Source organism: Rattus rattus, chromosome 13 (genome assembly GCF_011064425.1).
Source record: "Rattus rattus isolate New Zealand chromosome 13, Rrattus_CSIRO_v1, whole genome shotgun sequence".
Lineage (NCBI taxonomy): Eukaryota > Metazoa > Chordata > Mammalia > Rodentia > Muridae > Rattus > Rattus rattus.
In genome coordinates, this window is record NC_046166.1 from 24,135,933 (window position 1) to 24,152,399 (window position 16,467).

A 16,467-nucleotide genomic window follows, 5' to 3' on the forward strand; every position below is an offset into this window, starting at 1 on the left:
TGATCCCATCTGCATAGGGTTCTTATGTGGGTGCTTTAATACACAGGCGATCACAAAGTCTGCTGTTTAAACTTCTGTCTCTTACCTCATCCATAGGAAGGACTTAGTTCCTTGGAGGTGAGGCGCCTTTCTTGAACAAGAAAACTTTGCTTGACTTCAGGTCACTGAGCTGAGAAAGCAACAGCCTAGTTGACATGTCCTGACATACAGTAGGCTGTGGGTGCTGCACCCTGCCAGCTGACTCTGGTGCTAAGGTACACAGGACTCAGCGAACTTTTAGAGGCCACCATCAACAAGGCACTGAAGCTCAAAGCTAGTCAGTCTTCCGGAGCTAAGGGAGGACTGGTGCTTGCTGGTTTTGAGCTGCAGAGAGTCTGGCCTTCCAGAAGAAGGGTGTTCTTGTCCACAACCTTCATTCAGGGCTCAATGGAGCTTGCTGCAGGGCTGGCCAATCTCCAAGCAGAGGCCCACTGTCCATCTGTAAGGACTACTTCAAGAACCCAGTGACCATGGAATGTGGGCATGAAGTCTGTCCTTCCTACATCAGTGTGTTCTGGAAGGATATAAATGGTGGTTTCCCCTGCCCTTCTTGTCACTTGAATCATCCAGGAAGGAATTGTTGAGCAATCAGCCACCAGGTGAATGGATGGGCGTTACCATGCCCGCCCCCAAAAAAGAGCAGTAGGGAATGGCAGGAAGGGAAGCTTTCAAGTGGGGAGACACAGCAGGCTTCCTGTCCGCTGCACAGCTTCCCCCCAAGTCACCTTGTTGTGCCCATGGAGAACGCCTTCTCTGCCATAGGAAACAAATCGACTTTTCCATTCAGCTGTGGAGGAAAGCAATTGCCACACAGGGGAGGAGATCACTAAAACTGAGAAAAAGAGAAGAACACAGAAGAGAAGAAATGATATCTCAATGTGAACAGTAGAGATGATTTCCCCAGGATGAACGAGAGAAGATTCTTGGGCAGTTACAAAGCAAAGAGATGAATGGGTTAGCCAAACTAAAAAACAAACAAACAAACAAAAAAAAACAACCTAGCGAAATTACCAGGTCACGCCTCTTCATTAAAGCATCTGTTAAAAAGGATAAAGAGTAAGAGTGTATCAGACCTGGCATTGCTGGCAAGCGTTACAGAATCGTATGAGAGAAACAAACACTCGAGATGGCCTGAGATTGCCTCAGTAAAACTGAGAGGATATGACTACAAGTTGCCTCTACCGTATTCTGACTTAGACAGAATTATCAAGCGATTTCAAGGTGATGGAATTCTGGATCCTGAAACAGCAAGCAATAGACTTAGTCTCAAAGGATAAAAACGCTGATCGATATGGGAATAGGGGACGATATCCTATAGCACACGAAGATTTCGTTGTTACCCTGCCATTCTGGGATCTGAGGGAGATAGCTTAGACAGACAATACTGGTACGATGATTGTGGCTTACAGAACAGTCTGGGCTCTATAATGACATCCTATAAAATACAATACATACAATAAAATAAAAGCCTGTGCTCCCAGCACTCATGGACGTAGAGCTAATGTTGAAGACTCTCCTCAGACACATAGCCAGTTCTAGGTTAGCCTAGGCTACAAGAGACCCAGGCTCCAAAAAACAAAAAAGAGCAAAAAGCAAAACAAACAAACAAACACCCCAAACTCACTTGTAGTTGTTGGGATTAATATTTTGATCCTGCAGTTTGTGACTGAGATATGGCAGAAAGTACTGGTAATTCCTGTTCCTTTCAAATTGGTGGTAGCCTCCAACAACGTAGGTCTAGCTGTACTCATATGAACCCTTCATGTTTCTGTATATGTGCAAGACGTTGGTGGGAGAAACAAATTTATTAAGACCAACATGCCGGGTGTGGTGGTGCACACCTTTAATCCCAGTACCAGGGAGGCAGAGGCAGGTGGATCTCTGTGTCAGAAGCCAGCCTGGTCTACATAGAGAGTTCCAGGCTAGCCAGAGTCAAAGTGAGACCCTGTCTCAAAAACTAAAAATAAATTTTATAAAGTGACCAACATGCCAGATTCTTGTTCTTCTTCCACATTTACTTCATAGGCAAAACTGAGAGAACTGTATTTGGCAGAAGCAGATGGGTTGGACATAATGCCCCACACCTAATCCCAGCATGCAGGAGACAGAGGCAGGGGAATTGCTCCAAGTTCTAGCCTAGGTTGGGGTACATGGAAGAGCCTGTCTGAAAACGAGTTTATTCAGGCAGCTCTCACTTCATGAACTGGGACCCGCACTTGACATGTCTTAGGCTATCTGTCCTCACCAGAAGGTCAACTTAGGCTTTTCCGTGTGGATTACCTCTGGGTGCCTTTTGACCCTCTGCATTTTCATTTGTGTGCATGCATGTTCACCAGTGTGCACACATGCAAAAGTCTGGCATGGTGTGCAAAGCTCAGAAAACGTGTTAGATCCTCTGGAGCTGTAATTACAGGTGATTGTGAGACTCCAGACTGGAACCCTTTGGAGAGAGCAGCAAGCACACTTAAACCACTGAACCATCCCCCCCTCTATAATAACATCCCAACTGCTGCCCCTTCTCCCAGTCACCCTCACACAGTTCCTCCTCGCTCCCCCTCGCCTCTGAGAGTGTGCCCTCTACCCCCAGTATCCCCTTACCCTGGTGCATCAAGTCTGCAGGATTAGGCACATCCTCTCCCACTGAGGCCAGACAAGGCAGCCCTCTGTTACATATGTTTTGTGATGGGGATAGGGTGGGGGTGGGGTTAGTCTCTGTATGCTCATTTGCTCATGGTTCAATCTCTGGGAGCTCCCAGGGGTCCAGGTTAGTTGATTCTGTGGTTCTTCCTATGGGATTGCCATCCCCTTCTGTTCCTTCAATCCTTCCCCTAATTCTCCCATAGGTGTCCCAACCTCCGTCCAATACTTAGCTGTGAGTATCTGCATCTGTCTCAGTCAGCTGCTGGTCGAGCCTCTCAGAGGACAGCCATGCTAGGCTCCTATCTGCAAGCACAACATAACATCACTAGTAGTGTCAGGGTTTAGTGCCTGCCCATGGCATGGGTCTCAATAGCCGACCACCGGTGGCCATTCCTTTAGTCTCTGTTTCATCTGTGTCTCTGCATTTCTTACAGACAGGACCAGTTTTTCGTTGAAAGTTTGAAGGTGGGTTGGTGTTGTGGTTTGCCCTGGTGTTATCTGTATTCTGATGCTAATTCCGTTGCCCCAAGGACAGCTGCCTAGTCAAGTACTCAGGACTCAAGTGACTTCACCAGAACCTTCTCCCCATTGAATTTGTAAAGTACAGGTGAGGGGCAGGTACAGGATAGAAGGAGGCCTGTCATTGGAGGAGAAGGAAGGTGGGCGGGAGAGAAGTTTGAAGGAAGAGGAGGAGACAGGAAGAGAAAGGAGGAAGAGACATGAGGGACAGAGAGAGAAGCCATGGCAGGTGACGTTAAGATTCCGCTCTGTGACACATGAAACTCAAGACGGATGATCAAAATGTGAATGCTTCACTCCTTCTTTAAAAGGGGAACAAGAATACCCTTGGCAGGGAAGAGAGAGGCAAAGATTAAAACAGACACAGAAGGAACACCCATTCAGAGCCTGCCCCACATGTGGCCCATACATACACAGCCACCCAATTAGACAAGATGGATGAAGCAAAGAAGTGCAGGCCGACAGGAGCCGGATGTAGATCTCTCCTGAGAGACACAGCCAGAATACAGCAAACACAGAGGCGAATGCCAGCAGCAAAACCACTGAACTGAGAACAGGACCCCCGTTGAAGGAATCAGAGAAAGGACTAGAAGAGCTTGAAGGGGCTCGAGACCCCATATGTACAACAATGCCAAGCAACCAGAGCTTCCAGGGACTAAGCCACTACCTAAAGACTGTACATGGACTGACCTTGGACTCTGACCTCATAGGTAGCAATGAATATCCTAGTAAGAGCACCAGTGGAAGGGGAAGCCCTGGGTCCTGCTAAGACTGAACCCCCAGTGAACCAGACTGTTGGGGGGGAGGGCAATGGGGGAGGGTGGGGAGGGGAACACCCATAAGGAAGGGAGGGGGAGGGGATGTTTGCCGAAACCGGAAAGGGAATGACACTCAAAATGTAAATAAGAAATACTCAAGTTAATAAAAAAAAAAAGAAAAGAAAAAAAGATTCTGCTCTGTGTATTTACAGGTTATTAATGTTCTTAAGGGATGGATGGTACTGGACTTTGTATGTTTAGGTGGGCAATTATTTCTTATCAATTGGGTCAAAGGTTATTGTGTTGTATGTTCTTTTATGTGTAGATTTAAGTGTAATGGAGTGTGGGGCGGCTAGTCTGGGCCGCCATGGAATTGGGATGTGTGCTTCTGGCAAGATATCCAGCAGATATCTGAGGTGCTGGACCTAGGGGGATAAAAGACAACCACACTTTTTTTTATTTTTTTATATTTTTACAACAACAGGTTGGTGTCCCCATCCCTCCCCTGGGGGTCTTATCTGGCTACTAGAGGTGGTCCCTTCAGGTTCCATATCCCTACTATTGGATATTTCTGCTAAGGTCACCAGCACTGACTCCTCCACTGAACCATCTTTCTGGTCCGTTAAAATATCATTATTAAACCTCAACTTTTCTTCATTAAAAAAAAAGATACCACACACAGGCAAAGCCTACAGGGCTACAAGGCTGCGAGTCTGCCCAATTTTCCGAATTATTCAGAAAAGTATAACTTGCATTTCTTATTTCTATATTGTAAGCATATATTCCTTAACAGTTTGTGTTGCATGCACATGTGTGTCTGTGTCCGTTGCCATCATCCCCCATCTCCCCCACTCCATCGAGTCTCTTCAGTCACCCCACAACCTCTGCCACATTTGGAACATTTTGGTCTTCCTTGTGCTCTCTGTAAAGCTCCCCTTTCCATCAGGCATCTGCTTGCCAGCCACCAGTCCGATCTCCATGCTAGCTTTTGTGGAACGCCTTTTCCTTTCTCCCCTCCCTTTGCCGCCTCTAGGCAGCTGCTCACCTGCCCCAACGGTTTGCTTCTAAGCTCTAAATATGTTCTTGTGATTCCAAAAAGATACTTTTTTCTTACTGTGTATCTCATATAAGAAAGAAATTTGCGAATTTTTAAGCCTTCATTCTCAGAATTAACCTCTGAGCTGAAGATGGTGAGACCACATCATGCTTCTTTCTATAAAGTTAAACAATTAAGCAAAATAAATTTAAATGTATAGAAAATTTCAAGATATGCAGAGCTCCTGTTTATTTTCCAGATAGATTCACATGGTCTATTCATCAGCACTAAGTAGCTACTGTTTATGTAGTAACTTTTGTGGCAGACATATTCGTCTAAGTTCTCTTGAGCTCAAACCTAGTCTTGTAGAGTCCCAGTACTCCTGGGCATACACCCAAAAGATGCTCCAACATACAACCAGGAAACACGCTCCACTATGTTCATAGCAGCCTTATTTATAATAGCCAGAAGCTGGAAAGAACCCAGATACCCTTCAACAGGGGAATGGATTTAGAAAATAAGGTACATCTACACAATGGAATACTACTCAGCAATCAAAAACATTGACTTCATGAAATTCATAGGCAAATGGAATGAACTAGAAAATATCATCCTGAGTGAGGTAACCCAATCACAGAAAAACACACATGGTATGCACTCACTGATAAGTGGATATTAGCCCAAAAGCATGGATTACCCAAGATATAATCCACAGACAACATGAAGCTCAAGAAGAAGGATCACCAAAGTGCAGATGCTTCACTCCTTCTTAAAAGGGGGAACAAAACTATTCATAGGAGGGGATATGGAAGCAAAGTTTGGAGCAGAGACTGAAGGAATGGCCCACATGTGGCCCATATATATACAGTCACCAAAACTAGATAAGATTGATGAAGCTAAGAAGTGCATGTTGACAGGAACCATATATGGATCTCTCGTTAGAGGCACAACCAGAACATGTCAAATACCAGCAGCAAACCACTGAACTGAGAACAGGACCACCGTTGGAGGAATTAGAGAAAGGATTGAAAGAGCTGAAGGAGCTTACAACCCCATATGAACAACAATGCCAACCAACCAGAGCTCCCAGGGACTAAACCACTACCCAAAGACTATACATGGATTGACCCAGGGCTCCAACTGCATATGTAGCAGAGGATGGCAGTGTTGGGCACCAATGGAAGGGGAAGTCCTGGGTCCTGCCAAGGTTGGATCACCAGTGTAAGGGAATGTGGAGGGGTAAGAGGGGTGGTGGATGAGGAGGGGAACACCCTTATAGAAGGGGAGAGGAGGGAATAGGAGGCTTATGGACAGGAAACTGGGAAAGGGAATAACATTTGAAATGTAAATAAAGACATATCCAATAAAAAATATGTGAGTAAAAAAAAATAAGTTAAAAAAAAAAAAAAAAAAAGAGTGGCCACCCTGGGCCTGGTGGCTCAGGCTTGTGATTCCAAACACTCATGAGGCTGAGATTGTGATTGTGTGGGTCAAGAGGGACGGCTAGGACACTTTTCTATTCTACAGTGTAAAGACACAGGGACTGCAGAGATAGCTCAGTGGTTAAAGTCACTTGCTGGTCTCGCTCATTCCGGACGTGGCAGCCCACAACCGACTTTAACTCCAGTGAGCACCAGGCTCACACATGGCATACATGCACGCATATAAACAAATCTTAAACACAGAAAGTGCACTGTCCGTCTGAGTGTACAATCCCAGCACTTGGGGGCTGAGGCAGGAGGACTAAGTTCCAAGTCAGTCTGGGCTAAATGGGCAAACTAAATTCCCGGCCAGTTTGGGCTACAGTGATATTTCAAGGGATATCTCTGAAAGATAAGGGGTCTTTTGAGAAGACCATGGGCCAGTGAGACAGCTCAGCTGGGAAAGATGTTTGCCATACTGGTCCAAGCCGGAGGACCTGCGTGTGATCTCAAGTATATGCATATAAAGATGAAAGGAGAGAACCAATTTCAGAAAAATTGTCCTCCAACCTCCCACCCCATACGTGCACCATGATGCCTATGCCCAGTGCTGGAGGAGTGTGTAGGCAAGCCAGAGGAAAAGCTCAGTGCTACAGGCTGGAGCAGCACCCCTGCCTCAGCTCCCCGACTACTGGGAGTACCTGCACCCTCTAGAGGCTTCTGCTTCTGCCTCACGGTAAGTTATTACACTCCAGTGACTTTAAACCTGTCACTTAACAGAAAACTCTGTCACACTGTGGAGTTGCTCAAATCTCTAAGTGCCTTGGAAGTGTTCAGGATCTCTGCAGAGTGTCAATGCTGTCTGCTTCTGCCAACTGCCTTACAGCCTCTTTGGAAGAGAGTTCTTCCTGTCCCTACATCTTAAGGTCTCCTTCCTTCCGAAGGTCTGTCCAGGGTCAGTGATCTGAGTTCTGCCTGTACCTCAGTGGAGCCTAAAGGAAGCCAAGTACACCCCCTCCCCTTAAGTAGTGATTCTAAGGCGGAAGGGTGAGGGGTCAGTTAGGCAACCCAGGTGTCCTTGTAGATGGGTGTGAGGTTTAAGGCCACAGTGTGGAGGGGCCCACCGAACTTTCCAGTAAAGGAACGAGGCAAAGGACAGATGCCTAAGGAGTTTTGCTGGAGTAAAGAAACCAATGGTGCTTCACGAAGGGGGCGAAGTAGGAGGGGGAGGAGCAGGTGGTGGGGAGGAGCGGTAAGGGGAGGAGGAGAGGGGTAAGGAGGGTTGGAGTTTGGGCTGGAGAGTGGGATGGGGTTAGGGGATAGGGGGTAGAGGAGCAGGTACAGTCTTGAGCTCCACGAGTTGAAATGGCACCCTGATTTTGTCTTTGGAACTGTGAACCTGGAGATGTCAGCCACAAGTGCAAGCAAGGTGCCCACAGCACCCTGTCTGACTGCTAGAAAACATCCTGGCAAGAGAGAAATGTTCAGCGGTTGTTACTGAGGTTTTCAGAAGAAATGCCTAGCCTAGGTAGGTCCAGCAGGCTAGCTCCACTCTAACCACTTGTTTCCACCATATACAAGTGAACGGAACCAGGAACGGTGAAGAACAGGGCTGGAGATTGAACCCAGGTGGGGTAGCTCAAGGCTTTAATTCTGGCCCCTAGAAAGGAAAAAGAATCCAGACTTGGAGGTCATCCCTCTGCTATTAATTTATTAAATTAATTGCTGAAGTCTGGGCATGTAAATGAGTTGGCAAAATGCCGGCTCAACATTCAGGGAACCCTGAGATATAGATGTTTGGTAGAGCAAGGACCAGGGTTGGGCATGGACGTACATAATTAATTGGCCCTGGTTGAGGTGTGTCTGGTTAGCCAATCTCAATCTTGCTTGTGTAACATCATAAGCCCTCACCATCGTCACTCTTGAGAGGATCAAATATGGCTCTTGGAAGATGATCACTCATGCTCCAGGGTGCAGACTCTCACCATCTTGGAAGACACTGTTCTCATCTGGTGTGTGTACGAGTGGGGGTTCTGTCCTTCGAGGTTTTGGTCTTCCTCGAATCCAAGGTGACTCAGTTAGGGCAAAGACTTTTTATTTACACCTTTAGCCAAAAAGATACAGGATGAAGATAGAGAAGATACCACAGTTTCCTTCATTTCCATATTTGTGCACAAAAGGCAGGATTCAGTGCCCTCTACAAAAGAGGCTTCCAAATACTTCTGTTACTATTAACACTTACTCAGACTTGTTTGTTTTTGAGAGAGAGTCTGGATAGCCTGGAGTCTTGAACTTGGAGAGATCCTCCTGTCTCTGTCTCCTGAGGGCTGGGATTAAAGGTGTGGGTCAATATACCTGGTGCGCGCTCACACACACACACACACACACACACACACACACACACACACACACACACACACCAAACAGGGTTTCTCTGTGTAGTCCTGGATGTCATTGAACTTGCTCTGTAGACCAGGCTGACCTGGAACTCAGAGATCTGCCTACTTCTCAGTGTGCAGCACTTAACATTTCTTAGAGGGGACTAGGGATGTCTCCATTGGTGAAGTGCTAACCTAGTAGCATATCAATTAGCAACAGTATCTTCCTATATATAAGAAGCCCACAGTTTGATTTCCAGCATTGCTCACACCTGCCTGTAATCCCAGACGTTGGGTTAAGAACACAGCTTCTGGTTTAGCTTGAGCTATAAGAACTTTCCAACTTTCTTTTCCCTGCCCCTCACTCCTCCCACTCCCAGGAAACACTGATTTTTTCTGAGTGGAGTTCTCGTGGCTTGCATCTTTTGCATAAATGTGTGGAACACATAGGGTATTGCTTTTGCTGTGACCCTAAGGTCAGAACAGATTGTTCACAGTAAGTGGGGAACTGGGGCAAAATGGGAGGCAGAGAGGCTGGGTTTCCTGAGGCTTCTCTGCATCAAAGGGGAGAACTTCTGTTTGTTGTGGCTTTTGATACCTCGATGCTGAAAAGACACCTTCATGAAGTCAGAAAGGACTAATGACTGTTTGGCAACAGCACTTGGGGTGCTGTGAAGGGAGGCTGTAAATCCCTCTTCCAGGATTTTACAGAGACGAATGGTTTCTGTTCAAAGCCAGAGAGAGAGATGGGGAGGTATGATCAGAGTCCTGATATGGTGCTAATTGATATGGTGCTTATGTCTGAAGTGCCTGAACCTACTTAATTCTTCATTACCCAGAGCATAACTCTTCTGGTTGCCCACAAAGGACAGACTGAGGCCGCTAGAGGCTAGTAGCTTGTCCAAGGTCACAAAACCCACAGAATGCCCAAAACATAATTGACCAAAACTCAAATTCAACAAATATGTATCCAACTCTGGATAGTTAGTGAAGAAACAGATCTGGACACAAAGAATGTTATTTTTGGCAAAAGGAGGTGTCTGATTATCTGAGAGTTTCTGTTGCTGTGGTGAACACCATGACCAAAAGCAAGCTAGGGAGGGAAGGGTTTATTTGGTTTATGCTTCCACATCACTGTTCATCACCAAAGGAAGTCAGGACATGAACTCATACAGGGCAGGAACCCAGAGGCAGGAGCTGATGAAGAGGCCACAGAGGGGTGCTGCTTACTGGCTGCTTCTCTTGGCTCGTTCAGCTGCTTTCTTACAGAACTCCGGTCCGCCAGCCCAGGGATAGCACCATTCACAATGAGCTGGGCCCATTTCTTAATCACTAATTAAGAAATGGTCCACGGGCCTACAGTCCTACAGCCTGGTCATACGGAGGCATCTCCTCAGTTGAGGCCTCCTCCCCTCTGCAGACTGTAGCTGTGGTAAGTCTAGCCAGTACACTGATGGGTCACAGTAACGGGATTAAAATGGAACTGGATGAGTGACCTCCAAATTGGAGGAGCCCAGAAAGGAGGTGCTGAAGCCAGGTCCTGCTGGATTTAACCCTTGGGGCTAACGCAGTGTGCTTGCTTCTCTCTGCCGTTAGTGTCCCTTGGTCACTAGTCCTTCTAGATTCTTCTGAGGAGTTTTAAACTATCGAGCTGACTAGCTGGCACATGCCTGTAATCCCAGCACCCAGACTAGGCTGGCTACACAAGGGGTAACGCAGAGCGATTTGTCTCAAGATGTTTTTGTGAAGTGCTAGGAGGACAAGCACTCTACCTGAACATCCATGCCCTGCACCCTGGTTTCCATGTTTGGGGACTGATTGCACACATGTAGAAGTCAGAGAACAACTTGTTAGAGTCATTTTTTTTCCCATCATATGGGTCTGGGGATTGAACTCAAGTCTCCAGGCTCAGGAGCAAGCACCTTACCCTTGGTATTCTTTTCTCACGGGTCATGACATCTTTTGTTAATTCGGTGTCAGGACAAGGTCTTTCCATGTAGTCCTGACTGGTCTGGAACTCCATGTAAACACTGGGTTGAACTAGCTTCCACCTTCTGCCTCTGCCTCCTAACTCCTGATATTACATTTGTGTACCACCACACCACATTTGTGTGGTTTTTGGGGGTGTGGGGGCAGGGTCTCAAATAGTCTATATTGCCCTCAAGTTCACTAATAGCCAAGGTTTGCCTTGCATTTTCCCCTTGTGAAGCTAAATCCTCCAGGTAGTGACATTTTAATAGTAAATGCTTACGCTGGGCGTGGTGACATATATTTTTAATACTAGCACAGGGGAGGCAGAGGTCAACCTGGTCTACATAGCAAGTTCCAGGCAAGCAAGTGAGAGGCAGTGAGACCCTGTTTAAAGGAAAAGAGGAGGAGGAAGACGAGGATATGAGCAAATACCGAAAACATTTTTGAAGGATTGTTTGTTCTGTTTCTGTTGTTGTCACTCCTACTAATATTATTATTGGTGGTAGTGGTGGCGGTTTTTGGTTTTTTGAGACAGGGTTTCTCTGTGTAGCCCTGCCTGTCCTAGAACTCACTCTGTAGACCAGGCTGGCCTCAAACTCAGAGAATCTCCTGCCTCTGCCTCCCTCCCGAGTGCTGGGATTAAAAGGGTGCACCCCCACTGCCACCACCATCCGGCAAACCCAGAAACAAACATGAAAAATGAAACCCACATTGTATGAGGTGTTTTTAGAAAACAGAGGAGGAGATAGGGTGGAAGTAGCCAGGTCGTCCTCGTTTGCCTGACTCCAGGAGTTTGGCTGGTGGCTCGGATGGAACTCGGTCCTTGCATTTTTTCCTAGATGTAACTCTGGTTGGGCCAAGCTGCATTTCATCTCTGTCATCATATGACAAAGCCCCGCCCAGTGGTCCCTGGCTGCAATCCAAGCACCCAGGAGCATTCCCTCCAGTCCAAGGTAAGGCTAGGTTATGGCTACACACACAGGCGTCAAAAGATCCAAAACAAGTGCACGTGTTTCAGCCCAGCACTCCGGAGGCAGAGGCACGTGATCTCCGTGAATTCGAGGACAGCCTGGTCTACATAATAATTTTCAGGATAGCCAGAGCTACATGGTGAGACTCTGTCTTGAAAAGACGAAACAAATAGACAAAACCATGGGCTATCGCAGTTTGAGGAGTGTTTTCTTAGCATGCTTGAGACTGTGTTCCATCCCCAGCAGGACTCTGTGACCCCAGCCCTCTAATTTCAGCACTTGGGAGGTGAAGCCCGAGACTCAGGAGTTAAAGAGAGGGCTATTTAATCAAGACTGGGCTGTGCCTGGTTTATTCTTTGTCCTTCCCATAGCTTTGCCTGGAGCGACCGCTAAACACATGGGCTGTGCGGCCAAGTGGGCAGAGGAGTTAGGGCTCAGTATTACAGGCTTGGGAATGACAGGCTGGGAAGGAAGTGTAATGCCACCCTGAGTTTACCGGGAGCCAGGTATTGAATGGGACCATCTGGAGTAAACTTTTTCTCATTTTTTAAAAAGAAAAGTACTTTTTACTCAAACCCACTGTGAGTTACCAGAGTTCAGAAGAGTAGCTGGCGTGTGCTAAGACCTCACTGGCAGCTGGAATTATCCAGTGTAGTAGAACTACAAATGATCCCAGGCGGTCACCACTCTGGGAATCCAGGAGGCATCAGTGGGGTGACAGCTGTTTCTAGGACGGACTGTGAGAACTGCAGGACATGTGAGTTTGATTGTCCCTAAAGGGCACCCCAGAACCAACCTTCAGAAGGAAGCACACCTGGGTCCAGACCTTTACTCCCAGCCTGATGGCACAGGCTGAGGTCTTGGCCAGACTCCAGAAAGAGACCAGATGTCCCATCTGTCTGGATGACAGGACAAAACCAGTCACCATCGAGTGAGAACACAACTTCTGTCAGTCTGCATCAAAGACTCTGGGCAAAGCATCAAGCTATGTTCTTCTGTCCTGTCCACTGATACCAGTGCCAACACAGGACCTGCAGAAGCAATGCCCTGCTGCTCCAAGAGGAGCAAAAGCAAGATGCAGGAACCGAGCACCAGTTGCGAGAAGCATAACCAGTTCTTCAGCGTCTTCTGTGAGGACCTGCAGCTGCTGCGTGACCAGTGCGCCAAGGCACTATAAGGTGACACCCAGTACAGAGGCTGCCTCTCTCTGCAGGAAAAACCTTCAGGGCTACATCAATATCCTGAAGTGGCAAGTGGAAGAGGTTCAAGACTTAATAAGTGTGCAAAATAGAGCAACGCTGGCCCGGAGGGAGCAAGCAGAAGCGTAGAGGTCGGAACTAACTTCTGAGTTTGAGCAGCTCCTCTGGTTTCTGCATTGTGAAGTGCAGGCAGCATTCTCCGGGTTAGAGGAGGAGGAGATAGAGAAGAAACTGTTTGGTAACATAGCAGCATTAGAATGCTATGGTTCCATGCTCAGAGACCTCCTGAGCCAGGTGATGCTGACCGGAGGGCTCTCCAAAGCTAAGGTGCTGTTCACGGTCAAGGATTTTTACCTGAAGGCCACGAGTCGTCTCATCAGCCCAGCCATTTTCCCATTCAGTTAAGAAGAGAAGGGCTGGAGAGATGGCTCAGCCGTTAAAGGCTAGGCTCACAACCAAAAAGAAGAGAAGCATACAACTTCCCTCTCCAATATTCCGCCCTATGGAAGGTTATACAACAATTTACAGACCATGTTACTCTAGACCCGAAAACGGCCCACCCCAACCTGCTTATTTCTGAGGCTAGAATATGTGTAACATATACAAAGGAAAGGCAAAGTGTGCCTGGTTTTCCAAGGTTTACCAAGAGCCCCGTCGTGTTGGGGATTCCACGTTTTAATTCTGGGAGACATTTCTGGGAGGTGCAGGGAGGAAAGAAGCCGGAGTGGGCAGTTGGCATCTGCAAAGCTGACTTATCCATCGGGGAAAGGCGGTCCCCTATCCTCCAGGATGCTGGAAGATTGTTTGACAGGGGGACAGCTTCGATGTCTCAAGAGCTGATCCAGACTCTCAGCTGAAGCATTGTTAAACAGTGCCAACCGAGGACTAGGAAAGTCCAGGGCAGGGAGAAGTCCATTTTCCAAGGACCTTCACTGTCAGGCCTTTAGTTTTGAAAACAAATTATGCATATGTAACATCCAAATCTGTGGTCTAGATCTCTGGGGTAGGACAGATGGCTCAGTGGATAGAGCACTGGCTGCTCTCCTAGAGGATCCAGGTTCAATCCCTTGCGACCCCATCAGTAACTCAAACCACCAGTACCACCAGTTCCAGGGGACTGAATGCCCTCTTCTGGCCTTCTCAGGCAGCAGACATGCACATGGTGCACAGACATGCATGCAGGCAAAATATTCACACTCATACCATAAAATGGTAATTTAGAATATAGCTCTCCGACTGCTGAATTAAAACATAAGTGTTCGGAGAAGAGAGAGTGGGGATGATCAGAATCAGACATCCTGGGGCCAGAGTGATGGATGGCTCAGTGGTTACCAGCACTTAATGCTCTCCCAAAGGACCTAAGTTTGATTCCCAGCACCCACATGGTGGCTCACAGCCACCTGTAATCTAGCTCTAGGAGATCTGACACTCCTTTCTGTTCTCCATGGCACCAGACATGTGCCAATACAGGCTTATAGCAAGCAAAACATTTACGCACAGCAGAATTAAAACTAAAACCGTATTTAAGACTAAAGGGGCTGAATATGTAAATCAGTTGGTAGCACACTTGCCTAGCATACACAAAGCCCGAGTCCAACTCCTATTCCACAGAGAGGACAAGGGGGCGGCAGGGGGGATTGTAATCCTAGCACTTGAGAGGCAGAGATAGAAGCATCAGAAGTTCAAGATCACTCTTGGGTACAAAGGGAGTGTGAGGCCAGCCTAGGCTACATGAGACCCTGTCTCATTCTTAGGTACAAAAGGAGTGTAATGCTAGCCTAGGCTATACGAGACTTCTTTTTCAAAAGACAAGAACAATAAAAATAAGTCGCACAAGAATATCCCAGGAGAAAGATAAGCAAGGGATCTGGGATGTATTTCATAAGAGTTCTCAAAGGCTCCAGATCTGGAATAAGTACCAATTTCATGCATAGTCGAAGGAAAGAACAGAACTCCATCTTCTGCAAGCTCCGTATGCACATCTACCCAGCCCCTGGAAACTGGTGAAGTATAATGAGGCTTCAAGGCATGAATGTTCTCACTTTTTGGAGAGTCAGCTCTATTACCAGACGACATGTATATGCTTATGTTGGAGGAAGAAAACATTTAGGTTATTCCAGCAATGGCTGTAGCTAAAGAAAACAGGACTTCACTGTCCACAGGCCAGGATCGAGTGAACAGTCCTGGCCAGTCATGCTGCACGCATCTCATCCCCACAGAACCGTATGGCTCTGCAAGTAGCCACTGAGTAGTTAAAGCCTGCGACCTGCAGAACAAAGAACTCACTAGTAAGCCCTCAGAGAAGAGTGCTTCTCAGCTAAGCGTGAGATCACACCCTGATCTCACCAACTGGGAGGTGGGGAGCCAGAGAATCAAGAGTTCGAGGCTAGCCTCAGCCACATCATAAACGACAATCTCAAAAAACAAACTAACAAACAAAACAAACAACAACAACGAAACAGTCTTTCTAAGGTGAGCATAAAAGTGCCAATTAAAAGGAGCTCTAAAAGTGGAGAAATAGTGCCACGTAGAAACGCTTCATTTTCACTGCCAGAATTATCTATTTAATAATACCTATACATGAATTGACTTGACATTTAATCCCATCAGTTTTTAACTATAACCCAAGACCAAAAGTATCTATTCACTAGACAATTTAAAAGTTCGTACTTGTGTGACGTGTGTGCATGATACATGTGTATCAGTACATGCACCAGAGTGCCACGTCAAGAGTCTGCGGATCAAGGACAATGTCCAGGAGCTGGTCTCTCCTCCACCAAGAGTTCCTGGGATCAAACTCAGGTAGGTTATCAGGCTTGCATAGCAAGCACTTTCCTCCTGAGCCATCTTACCAGCGCTACTTGGTCAAAGTTCAAGCCACAGATGGTCTCATTCTTATACTTAAATCCATTCTTTAAGATTTATTTACCACGTACATAGTACAAAACACGCATGTATGTCTGCACACCAGAAGAGGAGACCAGATCTCTGGCTCACCTGGAACCCAGTATTTGGACCGGATCTGCCTCAAACTTCCTGTATCTGCGTCCAAGTGGTAGGATGGCAGGTGAGCCCCCATGCTCAGCTGACTAAACTTACTGTTCAAATCAAGGTAGAACACAGAGATATATGGAAACTCCTTAAAGAGGGGCAAAAATAAAGTGCAAGTGGCAGATTATTTCCTAAGTCTTTAACTTTCACTGATGGAAGGCCTTACGGCGTGACAGGCATCACCACTTCACTGCCCATTGGCCCAGAACGTCTTTGCACTTTACTTTTCAACCACATCCACTGTAGAGCTTGCACAGTACATGTCCTGCTGAGATCTTGGTCCTGTAATGTAGAAAACGTTTTGTGTTTTTGGACAAATTCTCGTTCTACAGGCTGGGCTGGCCTCAAGCTAGTGGTGATCCTCCTGCCTCAGCTTTTCAAGGGATGCGATTACAGGTGTAAGTCATCATGACTGGCTGAAGGAAATTCTTTATAGAAACTGACTCAGAGCAGAGTATTTGCCTATCATGTGGGTTTGGTCCCC

At 46.9% G+C, this 16,467-nt stretch overlaps 2 pseudogenes; both read left to right on the forward strand.

Annotated features, from left to right (window-relative positions):
• Window positions 1-426: 426 nt before the first annotated feature.
• Window positions 427-1,499, forward strand: LOC116914984 (annotated as a pseudogene).
• Window positions 1,500-12,445: 10,946 nt separating this feature from the next.
• On the forward strand, window positions 12,446-13,800 carry LOC116914985 (annotated as a pseudogene).
• Window positions 13,801-16,467: the final 2,667 nt, after the last annotated feature.